This window comes from Siphateles boraxobius, unplaced genomic scaffold, assembly GCF_051911475.1.
Source record: "Siphateles boraxobius isolate OS27281-9 unplaced genomic scaffold, OSU_SipBor_1 130, whole genome shotgun sequence".
In the NCBI taxonomy this organism is placed as follows: Eukaryota; Metazoa; Chordata; class Actinopteri; order Cypriniformes; family Leuciscidae; genus Siphateles; species Siphateles boraxobius.
The window spans coordinates 50,625,848-50,645,733 of NW_027508734.1; the positions used below are offsets into that span (position 1 = coordinate 50,625,848).

At 43.3% G+C, this 19,886-nt stretch overlaps 1 protein-coding gene across 7 annotated transcripts in view; it reads left to right on the top strand.

The window, feature by feature from the left end:
- Positions 1 to 19,886, top strand: part of ptprda (protein tyrosine phosphatase receptor type Da) — a 922,653-nt gene that overhangs the window by 176,023 nt on the left and 726,744 nt on the right. For all 7 annotated transcript variants that reach the window (XM_077229653.1, XM_077229654.1, XM_077229660.1 and 4 more), the window contains exon 3: positions 16,165 to 16,188. The gene's annotated coding sequence lies outside the window, so the exon portion shown is untranslated. The remainder of the gene's footprint in view (positions 1 to 16,164; positions 16,189 to 19,886) is intronic.

The following is a 19,886-nucleotide window of genomic DNA, read 5'->3' on the forward strand; positions in this document are numbered from 1 at the left end:
TTCTGGTCCTCAAAAGCCACTTACAGACAGGCATTCCTCCTCTCATCACTCACTAATGAGCTCCTAAAGCGTTCACTGCTAGGGAGAGCACAGACCACAAGCTCATGAGCTGGGGGAGTGGGGTGGGAAATCGTTCCTGGTGTTGGCAGAGAGGCAGACAGTCTTCCCGAATAAATGTGAACATCTTCAGAGATGCAGCAGTCTATATTTGCATTTATATGCTGTCCTATAACTCATTTGTTCTTATTCAGCTGGAGAGTATAAAGAAGGAGAGTACTCCAAATATATGAACTTCAAAAGTAATGTTGAATAACACACTAGATAAACGCATAGAAATAAGCGTACTTCTTTAAGCTTAACAAAATATTATGAAAAAATTATTATTTAAAAGTGTATTTTGACACGTTTAATTTGTGACTATCAATAGTGTACTTTTAAGTGTTATGAAACATAGTCATGAAAGTATTTTGTTTGTGCACCTTTTATTTTACCCTAACCCTTGGTAGAATAGAAAATCGTGCGTAGAAACACAATAGCAATCCATCCAGAATAACCTAGCAACCATACAGCAACACTCAAAACATAACCATCTTTATAGCAATGCCCTGGCAACCAGGGCAGTTAGGGGAGATCGGGGATGAAAGTAACACTTCTTGTTTGAGCATCAGTAATTCAGTGGTTGTTTGTGCTAGAGCTGTCAAACTTTGATACAGTGTAGCCACATTTGTCTACTACAAATAAAACTCACTCGGACCTGTACTACAATCACATATTATGTGAGTTAAAGATGCTGTGTGTATATATATATATATATATATATATATATATATATATATATATATATATATATATATATATAATTTTTTTTTATTATTATTATTGTTAAGCATAAAAATGCCATAATATGTTTGTAGGTATTTAGGAAAAATGCTAAATTCACATACCTGTTTTTCAGAATATTCTACTTTGAAATGTGGGTTCCGTGTCGGAATCTCTGTTTTTGTTTTTGTTTTGGTCTTGGTCTGTGTGATCCTGCCCACTGCCAATTTACCCAATAGTATTTCAACACCTCTGGTTGCCAGTTGGTGAAAAACAGAGTATTGTAGCCATGGAAGCCAGCAAACAAACTGGGTCAGAGATCACAGATTATAGCCGACTAAAAAGCTTGATGTCCAGATGCATATTAAAATGCGGCTAAATCAACTCATAAACTTACAGTTTATTCTCGTTGCCTTCCATTGTCAATTGCGCTCGTTCCTGTTGGTTGTCCTCAAACTGGCAACCCGCATGAGCTTCGAGACGAGGAGGGTGTGGGTAAAATGTATGATTATTATTTTCTGACTTGTCAAACTGACAGTGTTACAACTGACCCGACAACACTCCCCGGTCTCTCCTACACGTGCATTTTAACACATTGCCATGTACTTGCTAGGTTGTTGTTGCTATGTATAATAATGCCGAAAAATGTTTAACAGCTGCATAACAATGTCCTAGCGACAATCCAGAACACCCCACATTGTCACATCACTCACATGTTCTTCAGATAATTTATCTAGATATCTAGCTTTGCCATGACATCATCTCAACAGCTTATGATATCAGTTATGATATCTCAACCTTTTTCTCATCCTGTGTAATTAAGCCATTTTGGTCATTAAATTCTGTTGTGTGGAAACAGGCAGGATCGTGAGTCAGTGCCGGATCACAGGCGGATCTTCATTCTGACAGCAGATAGGTTCCGATCCATCGTTCAGACGAAAGCCAGCGCTGATGAATACGACGAGTCTTTCAGAAGTTTGTTATTTTTACCTGTCAGGTGTACATCGCTGTATTTTATTTAAGTCTGTTTCAGAGATTCTAACGGCTGCTACCTGCTTGCACAACATCAAGTTCTCCAGCACAGAGCTATCACGCCTGTGTATGTGTGTGTGTGTGTGTGTGTGTGTGTGTGTGTGTGTGTGTGTGTGTGTGTGTGTGTACATTATCCAGGCCCTTGTTAGCCACTTTCCCACATCAGTTTGCAACTTCAAAACGTTCCTCTGGCTGTTTTGAGTTATTTTGTAGAGTTCATCTGCTGATTGGTGTTCGACTGTCAGAGAAATCGTATGTTGGTCAAACACTATTGTCTTAAGGTCTGGTCCACTTATTCTGGCCATGCTCACACTACAACACTCGCAGACACTGTCGAAGTGTGCATACTAAACTAGATGAACGGACGTGCTAACAGATTTCAAACCTGTTTGAAGATCTGATCAACTTTACCATTTTGTGCAAATTAGTATTTCTGCATTCAATCTTTTTTTTTCAGACAGAACATAAAGTGGAATATATGAACCTGGCAAATTTTGTCATAGAAGTTGTTTCCTTTTGTCAATTTGTACATATATTTTTAATTGTTTATTAATGTATTTGTTATTTGTTTGTACTAAAATAAATTAAAAATGTTTTGGCTCTTTGATGTTTACCACTAGAAAATAACAAAATCACTCAAACAAAGGATGCAAACTGTATTTAGGGTTTCTAAATGTTTGTAACTGTTGCATACCTAATAATAATATCTAAAATATAACAGCTCATAATTTATTTAGTTTGGGCTTCTGAGGTTAAGAATCAATATTGTAATAAGTAATTCCTTTCACTTAAGGTTTAATTTATTAACATTAACATTAGCTATCTTCATTATTAACATGAGCTAACAATGAAAATACCTTTTACAGTGTTTATTAATCTTAGTTTATGTTAATCTCAACATTTACTAATACATTTTTAAGATCAAAAGTTGTATTCATTAACACTAGTTAATGCACTGTGAACTAACAGGAACATTATTAACTAACATTAACAAAGGTTATTATATGCAGTAATAATATATTGCTCATATTTACTTCATGTTAAATAATCTAGTTAACTACTGTAATGTTAAAAATTAAACTGTAAAGTGCTGTGACTTCAGATTTGCTGTTATCCTGTAAGAGTCCAGTGCTTTCATCTTTCAGAGTGTCAGTGGTATCTTCACTCCTATGTTGTTGTTATACACTGTAAAACGGCAGCATTTATTCAGATATGCATTTATATGTGCAGTATATTGAGCATCTAAGTGTAAATCTGACGAAATCCAGCAGCGCAGTGATATTCTGCATGTTTTAATGTAACAGATTATATGGACTGCAAAACACAATGTAAATACTGTAAAATACATACACGAACAAATATTGTTTATGTCAAATGTTTTGTTCATTGTTTTATATAGTTTCCTGTGAGAGATATGTTTAGGTTTAGGGGATAGAATATACAGTTTGTACAGTATAAAAAATCATGATCACCATAACACATGGAAATCCATAATCTCTCTCTCTCTCTCTCTCTCTCTCTCTCTCTCTCTCTCTCTCTCTCTCTCTCTCTCTCTCTCTCTCTCTCTCTCTCTCTCTCTCTCTCTCTCTCTCTCTCTCTCTCTCTCTCTCTCTCTCTCTCTCTGTGTGTGTGTGTGTGTGTGTGTTTGTGTTTGTGTTTGTATTTGTGTGTGTGTGTGTGTGTGTGTGTGTGTGTGTGTGTGTGTGTGTGTGTGTGTGTGTGATCAAATGGGTAGTACCCCACAAGGGTAGTGGAACCAGAAATGTTTGACCTTGTGGGGAGGTTGTTTGTTTCACTATATTAGTGAGGACATTGCATAGACTTCCTTTGATTATATCAGGCTATTGATATTTTCCATGGCCTAACCCAACCCCCACCCCTAAGCCTAAACTTCATAGAAACATGTGCAAACCATTAGATTTAGAAACTTATTTTTCTTCTTCTAATCATAAGCCTTTTTTAAATAGTGAGTACCAGTAAAATGTCCTCACTAGTCTGTTGTCATGATATTTCACTATATAAGTCAAGACATTTGGTCTTCACAAGTATAGCCAAACCTGTACACACACACACACACACACACACACACACACACACACACACACACACACACACACACTGGAGTCAGTGAATTTCTCCAGCGGCTCCAGACTGTCCAGACATTTATTAGATGTGATAAATTATTAATCAAGCTGTTTAAAGGAGCTGCTTAGTTTCACACTTCCAGACAGAAAGCAGTGTATCCATATTGTGTCACAAGTAGCAGAAGTAATATATTATCACTGATATATACTATACTGAGTCTTCCATAATACGATACTCGGTTACTAACGTAACCTCGGTTCTCTCTAGAGAGGGAACGAGTATTGCGTAAGTTTAGCTTACGCTACGAGAAAGATTCATCTTCTCGAGATACTGAAGCCAAAAAATTATCCTTAATTTTGTATTCCTTGTCAACGCAGTGCAGCAGCTAGCAGACCTAGAGCAGGCCATCTCGCGTGCTCATTGGCTGCCCTGCGGGCAACTGCTGCACCCTACCAGTGAGCCCGGCGTGACGTCACGCCCAATGAAGGGCGCCCGCGCCTTCATAGCGTCACAGCCCGCCAGAATGGGCGTGGCTTAGCGTATAACACTAGGGGCTGTAGGCTGACTTCCCTGGTTTTCGTCGACTGAAGCGAAGTCGCTCGTGGCGCGAGCACGGCCGGTTACGCAATACTCGTTCCCTCTCTAGAGAGAACCGAGGTTACGTTAGTAACCGAGTATCGTTCTCTTACGAGAGGTTCTCTCGTATTGCGTAAGTTTAGCTTACGCTACGGGAACACTTTGTCAACGCCGTGCGCCAAGCATCCACATGAGACCCCAAGCTTTCAGGGGAACCCCATAAGTGGAAAAAATAAGGTGGCCAGCCACCCGGGCCATCACTTGTACATAAGCACACATAGGGAATACAGAGCAGCGCGCCGGTCTGTATAGGCACATGGCACATACCCTACTTAGTGCAGCTCAACCAGGAGAGCTGAGTCATGTGAGAGTGATCTGAGCAGGAGATCTGGGCAGAATACACCTCTCCTTCAGACTGACAACAGTTTAGCCTGCAAGGCAGGAACTTCTAGGTTATAAAACCTGACAAAGGTAGACGGGGAGCTCCAGCCCGCCGCTACACATATGTCATGGATAGAAATTCCACTGGACCATGCCCACGAAGAGGCCACGCCTCTCGTGGAATGAGCCCTGATGCCCAGAGGGCGTAATGTAAAACCTCAGCGCTCTGACAGGGCAGAGGAGATTCACATCACCTTCGCTGTCAGATGCTGGGGGAGCTGACAACGAAATAACTTGCGCTCTGAATGGAGTGCCCATCACTTTAGGGACATAGCCATGTCTAGGTCTGAGGATGACTTTAGAGTCATTCGGTCCGAACTCGAGACACAACGCGCTGACAGACAGCACATGCAGGTCCCCTACACCTTTTACTGACGACAGTGCAGTCAGAAAGACGGTTTTCAGTGATAGATATTTCAACCCCACGGAGTCTAGTGGTTCAAATGGAAAAGCTTTCAGGGCCTCGAGGACCAATGAAAGATCCCACATGGGAACCGACGGGGGGCGCGGCGGATTCATCCTTCTAGCTCCTCTAAGGAAGCGGATGACCAACTCGTGTCTTCCCAATGACTGGCCGTGCGTCGATTCTGCGAACGCTGCCATGGCCGCCACGTATACATTGAGCGTGGATGGGGACCTTCCCTTATCCAACAGCTCTTGTAGGAAGGTGAGCAGATGCGCCACCCCGCATGTCCGCGGGTCCAGACCTCTGTCAGTGCACCATCCAGAGAACACCGACCATTTAGACGAGTAGAGCCTTCTCGTGGAAGGGGCTCTAGACTGCGTGATCGTGTTCATCACTCCTTCTGGCAGGGCAACGAGTACCCGTTGATCAACCATGCATGCAGAGACCAGCGCTCTGGATGGGGATGCCAGATCGTGCCGCGAGCCTGAGAGAGGAGATCTGCCCTCACCGGATTCGGCCACGGAGCTGTATGTGACAGCCGTGCTAGTTCCGGGAACCAAATCTGATTCTCCCAACGCGGGGCTATGAGGAGCACCGAGTGGCGCGTTTCCAAGATTCTCTTGATCACCTGTGGCAACAGAGAGACCGGAGGGAAAGCATATAGCGGGAGGCGCGGCCAAACCTGGGCCAGCGCGTCCTCGTCCTTCGAAAACACCGTCGGGCATTGAGCGTTGTCTTTTGACGCAAATAGGTCGACTTCCGCTCTGCCGAATAGGCGCCACAGTTTCTGGACCGTTTGGGGGTGCAGGGACCATTCCCCTGGGGGAACATTGTCCCTGGACAGTTTGTCTGGGCCGTCGTTCAAATGGCCAGGCACATGCGCCGCCCTCAGCGAGCGCAGGTGCATCTGAGACCAAATATGGAGGCGTTCCGTCAGATTGCAGAGATTTCTGGATCGGACACCGCCCTGACGGTTTACATAGGATACCACAGACATGTTGTCCAAGCGGAAAGGAACATGCTGGTCCTGTATGAACGGGAGGAAGCACTTCAGCGCGTTCTCGACCGCTATCATTTCCAGACAGTTTATGTGAAAACCCTTCTCCTGGTCTGACCACTGGCCAAAGGCCGGTCTGCCCTCGAACAGCGCGCCCCAACCCGAGTTGGGTTCGTCTGTCGAGATGACTTTACGATAAGAGATGGTTCCCATCATTACTCCCTGCTGGTACCAGTCGGCCACTAACCAGGGCTGCAGAGCTGCTATGCAGGCCTGAGTCACTCTGATTATCTGGCCGCCAGACACCCAGGCTCGGCGGGACACGCGAGCATTCAACCAGCGTTGGAGCGGGCGCATGCGCAGTAGGCCCAGCTGGAGCACCGCTGCAGCTGATGCCATACATCCCAACATCCTTTGAAATGTTTTCAAAGGGAGAAAGCTGCCCTTCTGGAAAGATGCGGCTAGGTGGCGAACACGGCGCGCGCGCTGTGTCGATAAACGAGCCGTCATGGTCACCGAGTCCAGTGCTATTCCTAAAAAGGAAATTGACTGGCTGGGCAGTAATGAGCTCTTGGTCCGGTTGACCGTGAGACCCAAGCTTTCCAGATGACTGAGAAGCACTGTTCTGTGAGATAGCAGTTCTGTCTCTGACTGTGCCAATATCAGCCAATCGTCCAGATAGTTCATTATTCGCAGCCCCTGACTTCTCAGGGGGGCGAGCGTCGCGTCCATGCACTTTGTAAATGTACGGGGTGCCAGGGACAGGCCGAACGGCAGGACGGTGTAATGATATACCTGACCGTCGAAGGCGAATCTTAAAAATTGCCTGTGACGGGGTACTATCTGAATCTGAAAATAGGCATCCTTCAGATCTAGAGAAATAAACCAGTCCCTCGGGCGAACGTGCGCGAGGATTTTCCTGGTCGTAAGCATTTTGAACGGTCTTTTCGCAAGCACTTAGTTCAAATGTCTCAGATCTAGGATAGGTCTGAAGGCTCCGTCTTTCTTGGGTACGAGAAAATATCGGCTGTAAAAGCCTGACTCGCTCAGAGAAGGCGGTACCTTTTCTATAGCCCCTTTGCACAGCAGCTTTGCTATTTCTGCGTGTAGTAGGTGTGCTACCTCCGCATTCACTATCGTCGCGGTCCGGGCTTGAAAGCGCGGGGGAGGGCGAATGAATTGAAGTGTATTGCCCTGCTTTATTGTGCTCAACACCCATTCTGAAATCCCTGGGATAGTTTCCCATGCAGCTATGTGAGCCGCTAGGGGGCGAATGGCCTCCGGGTTCAGACCGCCGCCATTTGCGGGCTTGTGAAACTGAACCGGAGCCGAAAGCGCGGTGCGCGCGCTCTCGGTTCTGGGCAATGGCTGCTCGCTGAAAAACCGAAACCTGCTGATTTATGTGAGATGTCCCAATCATAAGGGATGGGGAATATTCTTTTGTCATTTTTTGACGCGCGAGCAGCGCTCCGGGCGGAAAAAGCTTCCTATAAGCGTGAGCGCGTGTGCGCGGGCACGAGACTTACAAGTGTATTTGATGCCCCGATCATAATGGATGGGGAGCGAATTATTAATGCCCTGCGTTTTGTGATAACACTTAAACGCGCGGGCGGAGCCCGGGGGGAGGTTAGTGTTAGCAACCGTGAACGCACTCTGGCGGGCACGAGACTTACATTCATAACCTGCTTTCTTTTGTGAAACTGACCCGGAGCCGAAAGCGCGGCGCGCGCGCTCTCGGTTCTGGGCAATGGCTGCTCGCTGAAAACCGAGACCGGCTGATTTATGTGAGATGTCCCAATCATAAGGGATGGGGAACATTCTTTTTTTTTTTTTACTTTTTGACGCGCGAGCATGCGCTCCGGGCGGAAAAGCTTCCTGTAAGCGTGAGCGCGTGTGCGAGGGCACTAGACTTACAAGTGTATTTGACGCACCGATCATAATGGACGGGGAGCGTTTTATTAATGCCCTGCGTTTTGTGATAACACTTAAAACGCGCGGGCGAAGCCCGGGGGGAGGTTTGTGTTAGCATGCGTGAACGCACTCTGGCGGGCACGAGACTTACATCCATAACCTGCTTTCTTTTGTGAAACTGACCCGGAGCCGAAAGCGCGGCGGGCGCGTTCATAACCTGCTTTCTTGATCGTGTAACAGAGCGGGCAGAGACTTGTGGACACATTTCTTACATTCAACACTCGAGCGGCTTTTCTGCGCTTTATGAGAGTGTGCTCTGCGAGGTTCGGAGTGCTTATGTGTAGGGGTGAACACTGGGGCGTGGGCACTTTCATTACACTTACAACACCGACGGCATGAGCCGGACCAGACATTAAATACTCTTTTTGAGATTTTTCTGGGTCGCCGTGAAAACGGCGTTTGTGTGCAGGCGAGAGGGTCAACAAACCGGCTCGTTGGCTGCTAATTGAACCACTGCAGTAGCCTGTTTGAAGGGGACTGACAGGGAATAAACTTTGGCAGCGGTCCGGCTGCAGCGGGACACGCACGTCTTTTCGGAGACGATGTGTCTGTTAGTAAGTGTGAGCGCTCGTGAGCGGGCACGTAACTTACATTCTTAATCTGACATTATACTCACTTGAGATTTCTCTGGGTCGCCGCGAGAACGGCGGATGTGTGCAGGCGAGCGGGTTGCATTACCGGCTCGTTGGCTGCCAAAAACACCGCTGCAGTAGCCTTATCTAAGGGGACTGACAGGGCGAGACATTTCGACTGCGGCGCGCAAGCCCGTTCGGGTCATGCAGAGAGCTCGAGAGGGCTCTGCATGACGCACGAATGGGGACGCGAGGGCTGGGTAGCTCTCTTGTAACGTAAAGAGAGCTAGCCGCGTGCTCGGTGGTCGAGCAGAACTGGAACAGTGTTTGTACGAGGGACCTACATGTAACACAGATGATGCCAGTCAGGGTCATGCAGAGAGCTCGAGAGGGCTCTGCATGACGCGCGAACGGGGACACGAGGGCGGGGTAGCTCTCTTGTAATGTAAAGACAGCTAGCCGCGTGCTCGTACGTGTCCCTCGGCCTCATTCTCAGATGCGACGGCAGTGAGGCTCGTGAGCGGCAGCTGCGCGTCGGTGAGGAGAGGCGGGGGGTGTTGAAGGCTTCGAGTCGAGCCCGCAGGGTCGACAGCGGAAGCGCTTCACAGAGCTCGCAGCCCCGGAAGTGTGAGGCGTCTTAAAAAAGACACTCGCTGCTCTTTTAGAATAGGTTTTAGCAAGGTAAAGGATACGTCGCCGGATAGCGTAGCTCGCACGGATGGCTGAAGGTGGCGAAGACGGCCGGCTTCCTCAGCGCTGTCCTAAGCTGGCTGTCCGCTGTTCGACGGCGGCGGTGGCTTCTCTCAGATCCAGCGATATCTGCAAAATGAATAAATAAATACAATTTCCCTCATAATATGTTATTTTCAATACTTATGATGTCATACTTTCAAATTTGATGTCAGAAACATTGTAAGATAGCAGGATTGAACAGAAACTGACGGACAAAGACACATTCTGAACCCAGAACAAATGTAGGAATGGACTCGATTTTGTCTATAGGGATTTGTTTGGATGGTTGAATTGTTTTAGTTTACTATTGGTGGATCTCATGTGAGTGACAGGTTTTCCCGCCATCAGAGAAGAGAAGAGATGTGGCTGCATGAGAGAGGGGAAGTTATTTTGATTAAAGATCACGAGAAACATGATTTTAAAATTGTATGATGCTCACAGATTAATCATACACTGCACTATTCCATACAAATATAAGAATGGTCCATTTTGACTTTAAATTTTTAAAATTCAGCGTCCAGTTAATGAGTAATAAATGAGATGGCAGTGATGACTGACACGTCTACTGACTCCAACTCAGATTAACAGCCTGAGGTTCTTTACAAGTGAAAAAAGACATTATTGAGTCTCTTTGGGACATTTTATGCTTTGAGGACAAGTTGTTCTTTGAGTTGTTTTTAATGAGGCAACTTTTTGCAATAGCATCCCCACAAGTATTACTCGGTCATAAAGACACACACACACGCACACACACACACACGCACACACACACACACACACACACACACACTGATCGATTAGCAGGTGAAACAGGCAGCAGAAGTGAATCAATGAATGGCAGGCTTTTCCTCCACACTCATTTATTAACGCTGATAGTTTGGATTGACTCTTTTTGCTTACATGTATTTTCCAGTAGTTCTGTGCGAGGGGAAATATAAGCTTTATGTTTACCTCGTCTCATTTGGATAATGTGTCATATAAATGCTAAGCTCAGGGATTTCGCCTTCTCTGCTGTATTAATGTTTGATCCATTTCTTACTGTCTTTATGAAGTTCTGTGCCATTTTAAACATGATGCAAATGAACAGCAGCAGAATATTAGTTCTGAAATTCTCTTTTTATTAACATTACTCTGATTCTCTCTCTCTCTCTCTCTCTCTCTCTCTCTCTCTCTCTCTCTCTCTCTCTCTCTCTCTCTCTCTCTCTCACTCACTCACTCACTCACTCTCTCTCTCTCTCTCTCTCTCTCTCTCTCTCTCTCTCTCTCTTTTTATTGTGGTTTGGATTTGGTCCAACAGCCATCTTGGCTCTTTACGGTTAAAGGCAGCTGGTTTAGTTAACGGTCTGCTGGTCAGGTTAAAGTTAAACATGCGCTGAGGGAATGCTCGCTGTCACATGTTAATTGAAACACAATCACAGCAGAGGTGTACTTAATCTGCGCTAGATGAGACTCACATCCAAACAGTGCTGAGCGTAACGGTTGTACTTAATCTGCGCTAGATGAGACTCACATCCAAACAGTGCTGAGCGTAACGTGACTGCACTCAGATTATTGTTCTGAAGTGATGCGTGCTAAATAATCTCTTTACAGTTCAACTGAATGTATAATTCTAGAAGAATGATTCATTAAAAAGCATCCAAAATGAATTGTGCTAATTGTGCGGCTAACTAAAATATAATAATAATGCTATATATAATAATCCATTAGCATTACTTTGTAAACTGCATGTGATTAGCTAAAGAAGGAAGACCTGTTTTTCCCCATTCAGTAGTAGTAAGCAACAACACAAATAAAATGATTTTTATTTGCTGATTATTATTCACTTTATTTTATTTTAGTATTTAGTATGGAAGCCAGAAACAAAGATGATCGGTTGATGAAGTTTTCAGCATAATACAGTAGAATAATTTACCAATCTTATCCCTGGCTAAAAGTGGTCATTTGTTATTAATAGATGTTTTTCACCAACAATATTTTCTAGGCACAGATCAGACATTCTGAAATTTAGATTTTTAAATCCATTATGGGTGAAAGCAAACTTTAGACACACACATAAATCAAGAATCAGCTTACGAATCTCAACAATGGTGACATGCTTCATGCCACAATGCATGCTGGGAGCCACCATAGTATAAAACTCATAGCACCCAGCATTGTCACATTCACCGCCTTCTTCGTCTGTGTCTTCACTACACTTCCCAGAATCCTCTGTCATCATCACCTGCACCTGCTCCTCATCACCCTCGTCATCATCATCACCGTCACCTGTTGTCTTTGTCATTATCTGTGTATTTAAGTTCCCCTCTCACTCCTTTCATGGCTGGTTATTGTTTTGGAATAACACTGTTACACACCCTCGCCACTGACGCCGTCCAGCCCAGAGCCCTCGCCGCTGACGCCGTCCAGCCCAGAGCCCTCGCCGCTGACGCCGTCCAGCCCAGACACTTATTCACCGCTGGCGCCATCCAGCCCAGACACTTATTCACTGCTGGCGCCGTCAAGCCCAGACACTTACTCACAGCCGGCGCCGTCCAGCCCAGACACTTCTTCACCGCTGGTTCCAGCCAGCCCAGAGACTTCTGCACCGCTGGTTCCGTCCAGTCCAGAGACTCCTTCACCGCTTGTTCCGTCCAGCCCTGTGAACCCTTCACCGCTGGTTCTGTCCAGCCCAGAGACCCTTTCACCGCTGGTTCCGTCCAGCCCAGAGACCCTTTCACCGCTGGTTCCGTCCAGTCCAGAGGCTCCTTCACCGCAGGTTCCGTCCAGCCCAGAACATTTTCCTGAGGCTATCACCCACCCGCAATAGTTTTTTTTGGGGCGGGGGGGCGGTAGGCCCCAAAAGGTCTTCACCGCCATGGCCACCCGAAGGGTACTCACCGCCATGGCCACCCGAAGGGTCCTCACCGCCATGGCAACCCGAGGGATCCCTACCGCCATGGCCGCCCGAGGGGTCCTCACCGCCATGGTCGCCCGAAGGGTCCTCACCGCCATGGCCGCCCGAAGGTTCTTCACCGGCACGGCCGCTTGCTCGTGTTCTGTCTTGTACGGCACGGGTCGCGCCTAGCGGGAGGGGGGAGTTATGTCACATTCACCGCCTTCTTCATCTGTGTCTTCACTACACTACCCAGAATCCTCTGTCATCATCACCTGCACCTGCTCCTCATCACCCTCGTCATCATCATCACCGTCACCTGTTGTCTTTGTCATTATCTGTGTATTTAAGTTCCTCCTCTCACTCCTTTCATGGCTGGTTATTGTTTTGAGCACACGCTCACTGTTTCGTGTCTTTAATAAACCTTTGATGTTTTGTGCCTTCGCCTGATCTTCGTCTTCATCCACCCATTGATGTTACACATGCATTGCAGCATGAAGTATGTCAGCATTGTTAAGGTTCATATGCTGATCATCTTTGTTTCTGGGTTCCTTTGCAACAAATGATGTGTTTTCATAAACACTTTTACAAAGACATCAAACTGACATTAAAAGCCAAGAGTCAAACTGCCCAACTAAAGGAAACACTCTTTAGCATCTAACATCTAACATCTAAACCTCTGTTAATTCTCAATTATAACTTCTGTAGATGAATGGCAGAAATAAAGTCAATCTGGTTATTAAGTGAAGCTGGTATTACTCTTTTTGGAGTGGTTTAATCCTCCTCTGTTGAGATATTAAGAGATTTATTGTCTTATTTTATTTGCAGTCAATTTCAGGTTGTGTGGCTTCAAGTCAGTTGGAGTTGTTGTGTTTCATTTTCTGAGAGTGCAAGCATGATATTGAACCAACTTCACATTGTAACATTGATTCAATGATGAAATTTCAACATTTTTGACAACATTTTGTCAGGTGCAAAATTAATGTTTATTCAATGCGGTTAACATTGACACATTAACATTGATTTAACATTGTTTTGTTGGTTGCTTGCTATCTGGTACAAAGATGTAGCTTTTCACTTTTGTACCTTAGGGTTACTGCCCCAGTGACAGCTTTGCACCTTTTTTCTGAGAGTGTAATGTAATAATAATAATTATTATTATTTATGTCTTAATTTCTTCATTTTCAAATGTGTATTTGAATTCATCAAGCTTTCACTTTGGTGGAAAAGCCTCTCTTTTGTTGAGGGCATATTTATAAACAGATGTAGCCTATATATTGTCATTACATATTTTGGAAGGTGACCTGCTTTTTTAATTCATGTTTTAAGCAACTGTAAACAGAGTCGCTCTGCTCACATATAAACGCATTAAAAAAATTACTGAATCAGACCGTTATTATTTAAATTTGATTAAATTAAATATAAAATAAAAATAAAATTGTGTTGAAAAACACAAAACCAATTAAACTGCAAATAAATGTAATTTAATGTCAACCCCAAAATTAACATCCCTATTTTGGATGAGACGTTAAACTGAGGTCCTGACTCGCTGTGGTCATTAAAAATCCCAGGATGTCCTTCGAAAAAGAGTAGGGGTATAACCCCAGCATCCTGGTCAAATTCACCCATTGGCCTCTGTCCATCATGACCTCCTAATCATCCCCATATACTGAGTGGCTTCATCACGGTCTCCTCTCCACCAGTAAGCTGGTGTGTGGTGGGCGTTCTGGCACAATATGGCTGCCGTCGCATCATCCAGGTGGATGCTGCACATTGGTGGTGGTTGAGGAGATTCCCCCTTCCATGTAAAGCGCTTTGAGTACCCAGAAAAGCTCTATATAAATTATTATTAAAACAAATTATTATTATTATTTAGAAATGAATTAGTAGGGAATGTAAAGACTAATACTGTTCAGAGAAATTAATAGATTCATTAAAATAATAAGTGCTTTTAGAAAAGCTCATCGGTGATCAATAACAGTACAGTATATTCAGTATATCAGTTTCTTCACGATAATTTGTTCTAGATTGTTCTGCCTGTATGGGTGATTTATTCATGAAATATTTAAAAATAAGTAATTGATTTTGTTTGATAGTTTTGTAGCAAAATGTAATTTATCCCTACAAAAATGTAAAAATGTAATATTTCCATACAATCACACAATCAACAATCGTAAAGTAAATTAAAAGTAAGTCTGAGTTTTTTTTGGTTGTTTCAGTGTATAGTCTTTTTTTCAGTTTTTGTAATGCATGCTCAATCTGATATATTTATGTGCACATGTGTGTGTTTGTGTTTCACAGATCATAACTTTGTTTCATGTATTGGTGTAAATCTATGGCAGTGCGCTGGCATTCACTGCAGGTCTTTGTTTAGAGGTCACAGGTAAAATAACTCAGAAAGAGGCTTCGCATGAAGGGGAGAATGAGAAACGAGGATTTTCTTTTTCTTTTGAGTGTGTTTTTTAAGGGATAATCTGATTATGGAATCTTTGTTCTTGAGCTCTGTTGTCTCTGCGGAACCTTCAAACATGAGTGACATGAAGGGAAATCTCACATTTATTTTTTGCAAGCACCTGAATGAATACATATTACTCTTTCTCTCACACACACACACACACACACACACACACACACACACACACACACACACACACACACACACACACACACACACACACACACACACACACACACACACACACACACACACACACACACACACACCAGTGGCGGTTCTAGAGGGGCCATGCCCCTGTGACAACAAGCTTGGCCCCCCTTGTGGCCCCCCTAAATGTGGAGTGTGAAATAATTTTTACAAAACAGTTTTTTTGCTATCGTTGTATGCATATTTTTTTTTTTATTATTCTATCTTTGCACACACACACACACACACACACACACACGCCTTTTTTAAATAGTGAGTACCAGTAAAATGTCCTCACTAGTCTGTTGTCATGATATTTCACTATATAAGTCAAGACATTTGGTCTTCACAAGTATAGCCAAACCTGCACACACACACACACACACACACACACACACACACACACACACACACACACACACACACACACACACACACACACACACACACACACACACAGAATTAACAGCATAGACTTGGATTTGACTTGGACTTTTTTACTGGTAATTTTTGCCTTTGAAATAGTTTTAGCTAACAGTAATAACCCTTAAAAGACACCTGGACTAATGCTTGTGTGAAGGATTTTCTCTCAGGATGTCATTACGGTGAAGCTGCTCTCTGGGCTCCTTACATAATGAGTCTAGAGTGACCTATTAAATATCTGGTCACACACAAACACATTCACTCGCTCTCATTGTATTTGACTTTCCTCTTCCTCTAGTTTCCTCTTGCTGTCGTTCTTAAGAATTGAACAGTGACATCTCAAAATGAGACATAAATCGAGCTCAAAATGAATAGTTAGAGCAACGAAAGTCTCCCAGAGACTTGTGACAAATATTAATGTAACTTGAGCAAATGCCGAAAAAGAGAGAAAGATAAATGAGGTTTTGTAGGTTCTGGAGCGTTTTTGTTCTTACAGGCTATGGTCATTATTCACAATGTTCCCATGTTTACTTGTTTATTTGCTGACATTTCTTTATTTTTTCTTCCTCCCTTTCTGTCTTTATTTGCTTGCAGATGTGACCAAGAGTTTTCAAAAAGGTAAGACATGCTCTTTGTTACATTCATTCTGATGAATATGAATGACATAAACATTAAACACTAAACGCAGTTAAGTGCATGACACTTATCAATGGCAAAATGTGATATTTTTTCCTTTAAATGTTGCTCTTCAAAGATCCTAACAGTGAAATAACAAAAAATTAATTTTTCAATTAATTTAATTAAACTTTTTAATTGAAAAAGGGTTCCACTTTATATTATGTGTCTGTACTAACATTTAAATTAATAATTTGATGCAATGCGCTAATTTTGTACATACATGTTTTTACATTGTACTCATATTATTAAAAACACCTGCATGTAATTACAGCTGTAATTAATTTCTGTAATTTCATCTATATTGTTGACTTCCCTTACACCTTAACCCACGCTTAAACCAATACCACCTAACCTGTTCCTAACCTTAACCGTATCCTACTCGTATTTGGCGATACAATATGAACACAACAATGTTAGTACAGAGTAGTCAAGGAAACCTAATATAAAGTATGACAAAAAAAAAATATACACCTGTTATGTTCGGGTCAAAATAACCTGTGTAGACTTCAGAAAAGGCAGAGCATTCTGCTAAATGCTTATCTAGATATTTTCACAATAGTCTTGGCTAAATCACCACCTTTATGTCGGTAGTGATATTGCATTTGATCAATACAAACATGTATACTATTAGAACAGATAGGTAACGTAAACTGAGAATACTACAAATTGTAGGCATTTTAAATAAATAATGACTTTGATTTTTATATTCTGAAAAAAAATTCCTATCACCCAACGAACTATTGAATGAATGAATGAATGAATGAATGAGCAAACGAGCGAACAAATAAATAAATAAATAAATAAATAAAAGCTGTGTGTGTATGTGTGGTTCAGGTATACCCTATGTTATGGGGACAAAATGTCCCTACAAATATGGCAATATCTGAAATCCTTGGCATTTTTTGGTCCTCATGAGGAAAACTGCTTATAAATCATATTACAGCTCTGTGCTGTAAATGTGAATTTTATTAAAATGTAAATATGAACAAAACAATTATTGTAAAATAATGAATTGTAAATTAATCTCTATTTTCCCAGTCAAATACATCAAGGAAATACAGATTATTATTCAAAAGAATGATTTCTCATTGGAGTATGTGGATATTTGGGCACGTCAAATGTGAAATAATATTTGATGCGTCAGATATGGATGCAGTGTCTCACATTACAAACAAAACAGACTGATCTCATGAAATGGCGTATGTATGACACGCCAATTCGTATTTCCATTTTTGGCGTGCTATCAACACGCATAATCGCTTTTCAGCGTGTTTATCAACGCCTTTGACTTAACGTTATATTACTGTATTATGTATATATAGATATATGACCTACCCCAACCCCGTCCCTAAACCTACCCGTCACTGGGGTTAATACCATTTATGAGTGTTCTCCTACCATCCTATGAAAAAAAATGATCGCTCCACAGATGTAGATATAGATTTTGCTTCGTTTCGCTCGGACATTTAACGGCGTACACATACACGCGGAATCACTCGGACATTTAATGCGTAGACATACAAGCAAAAGATTTCGGCGTGGACATACACGCGGATAGCTCAAAATGCGTATAGATAACACGCCACTTGACTTGAAAGTGGCGTGTATGTTTACGCAAAGTCATGATGTCATGTTGAACAAAATCACTTTTGCTCTGTGCAATATTTACATGTGCCTGCAGCAAGAGCTTTTTTCACCTGTACTTGTGAACGCGCTCTCTGCGTGCGGCCATCATGCCTGGCTAAAGAGGAAGCCTCGAGTGACTCCCAGCCTCTAGAGCCCCTTTGTGTTCCAGTTGCTCGACTCTCCACACAAAAAAATCAATCTGCAAACTGTCTCCAACCACCATTACAGATCTGGATCAGTGACCTATTTACAGTAGAGCTCAACACCTGCTGGAAACAAAATGGTGCCGAAGTTTCCAGAGAGCGTGGAGGGGAATATCTCTCTCTCTCTCTCTCTCTCTCTCTCTCTCTCTCTCTCTCTCTCTCTCTCTCTCTCTCTCTCTCTCTCTCTCTCTCTCTCTCTCTCTCTCTCTCTCTCTCTCTCTCTCTCTCTCTCTCTCTCTCTCTCTCTCTCTCTCTCTCTCTCTCTCTCTCTCTCTCTCTCTCTCTCTCTCTTTCTCTCTGGAAACAGTGCCCATAAACACACTGGAGTGACAAAGACAGAATCAGAGGAGAGGAGAAGGCAGTGAAACCCCTGGATGGAGTGAATAATAAGGGCAGAGGGGAGAAGAACAGATGGAGGTTTAGAGAAAGGGAGAGAGAAGAGAAAGAACGAGAGGGAAGATTGTCAGACTTCATGCCAAAACTCTGCAGGGGACACACACATACTCAATGCTCATTAGAGTGGCATGATTCTGAAGTTTGGTGGGAATTTCAGAAGGTTAAAGATGACATCATACTGTTTACTGTTTCCATCCGATTTTTAATGTACTTGACTAGATCAGGGACAGCACTCTAAGGCAAAACGATTAAGAAATTAGTGTATTTGGCATTTGCTTGTTTGAGACCCAAGAAGATTCTGATCCAAGATCAGATCCGAGCTGATTCTGTTCTGTGATCAGATCAGACCTGAACTTATTATTTTCTGTAATCAGACCTGAGGTGATTCTGTTCTGAGATCAGACCCAAAGTGATTTTGTTCTGAGATCAGGCCTAAGGTGATTCTGTTCTGAGATCAGACCTAAAGTGATTTTGTTATGAGATCAGACCTAAAGTGATATGAGATCAGACCTGAGGTGATTCTGTTCTGAGATCAGAACCAAAGTGATTATGTTATGAGATCAGATGTAGGGTGATATGAGATCAAACCCATCACCTTCAAACTGCTAACACCATGCTCTAGTTTGAGCTATAGGAATTAGATGGTTCCTGTAGGATCTAAAATCAGATCAAATGTGGTTCTGGCTGTGAGAGAGGGGTGAGGGAATTTTTTTTCCAAGTTAATCGTAATTGATTTCCGATTTTGATTTTGGCTTTTAACGATTAAGAAAACGTAACCTCGGTTCCCTGAGAGTAGGGAACAAATATTGCATAGATAATACAGAGTGGGAAAACTCCTAAAACAGTGCAGCTGCATAGCGAACACAGCAGAGCGTCTAGCTCGCTTATTGGCTGTGCTGCAGCAACCAAACAGGTGACTTGGCGCCAGAGCACGTCAGAGCCCGCCAGAATGGGCGTGGATTATGGCTATAAGAAGCCCCTTTTTTTTCGCCATATACAGGTTAAATCGACTGAAGCGACAAACACTGACAGATTGCAATAGTGCGGCAGGCTACGCATTACTCGTTCCCTACTCTCAGGGAACTGAGGTTACGTTAGTAACCGAGTACGTTCCCTTTCGAGAACGTTCACTTCGTATTGCGTAGCTAATGGACGCAGTGGGGATGCAATTTAACACGCCACACTATTAGCAACTGTCTCTAATCCAACTAGAGCCTAGGGAAGCACCCCGAGGCTCACAGAAACAAGCCATAATAAACCCTCACAAGAACAGTGACCGGACCCAAGTCGGGTCTCATGATAAGATGGGCTGGGGACAACTTGTGCATGTACAGTAATCATGTTAGACTGATAAGACCAGACACCATCGGGTCTAATTATCATATTGAGAGGACTCGAGCCTGCAGGTAAGGT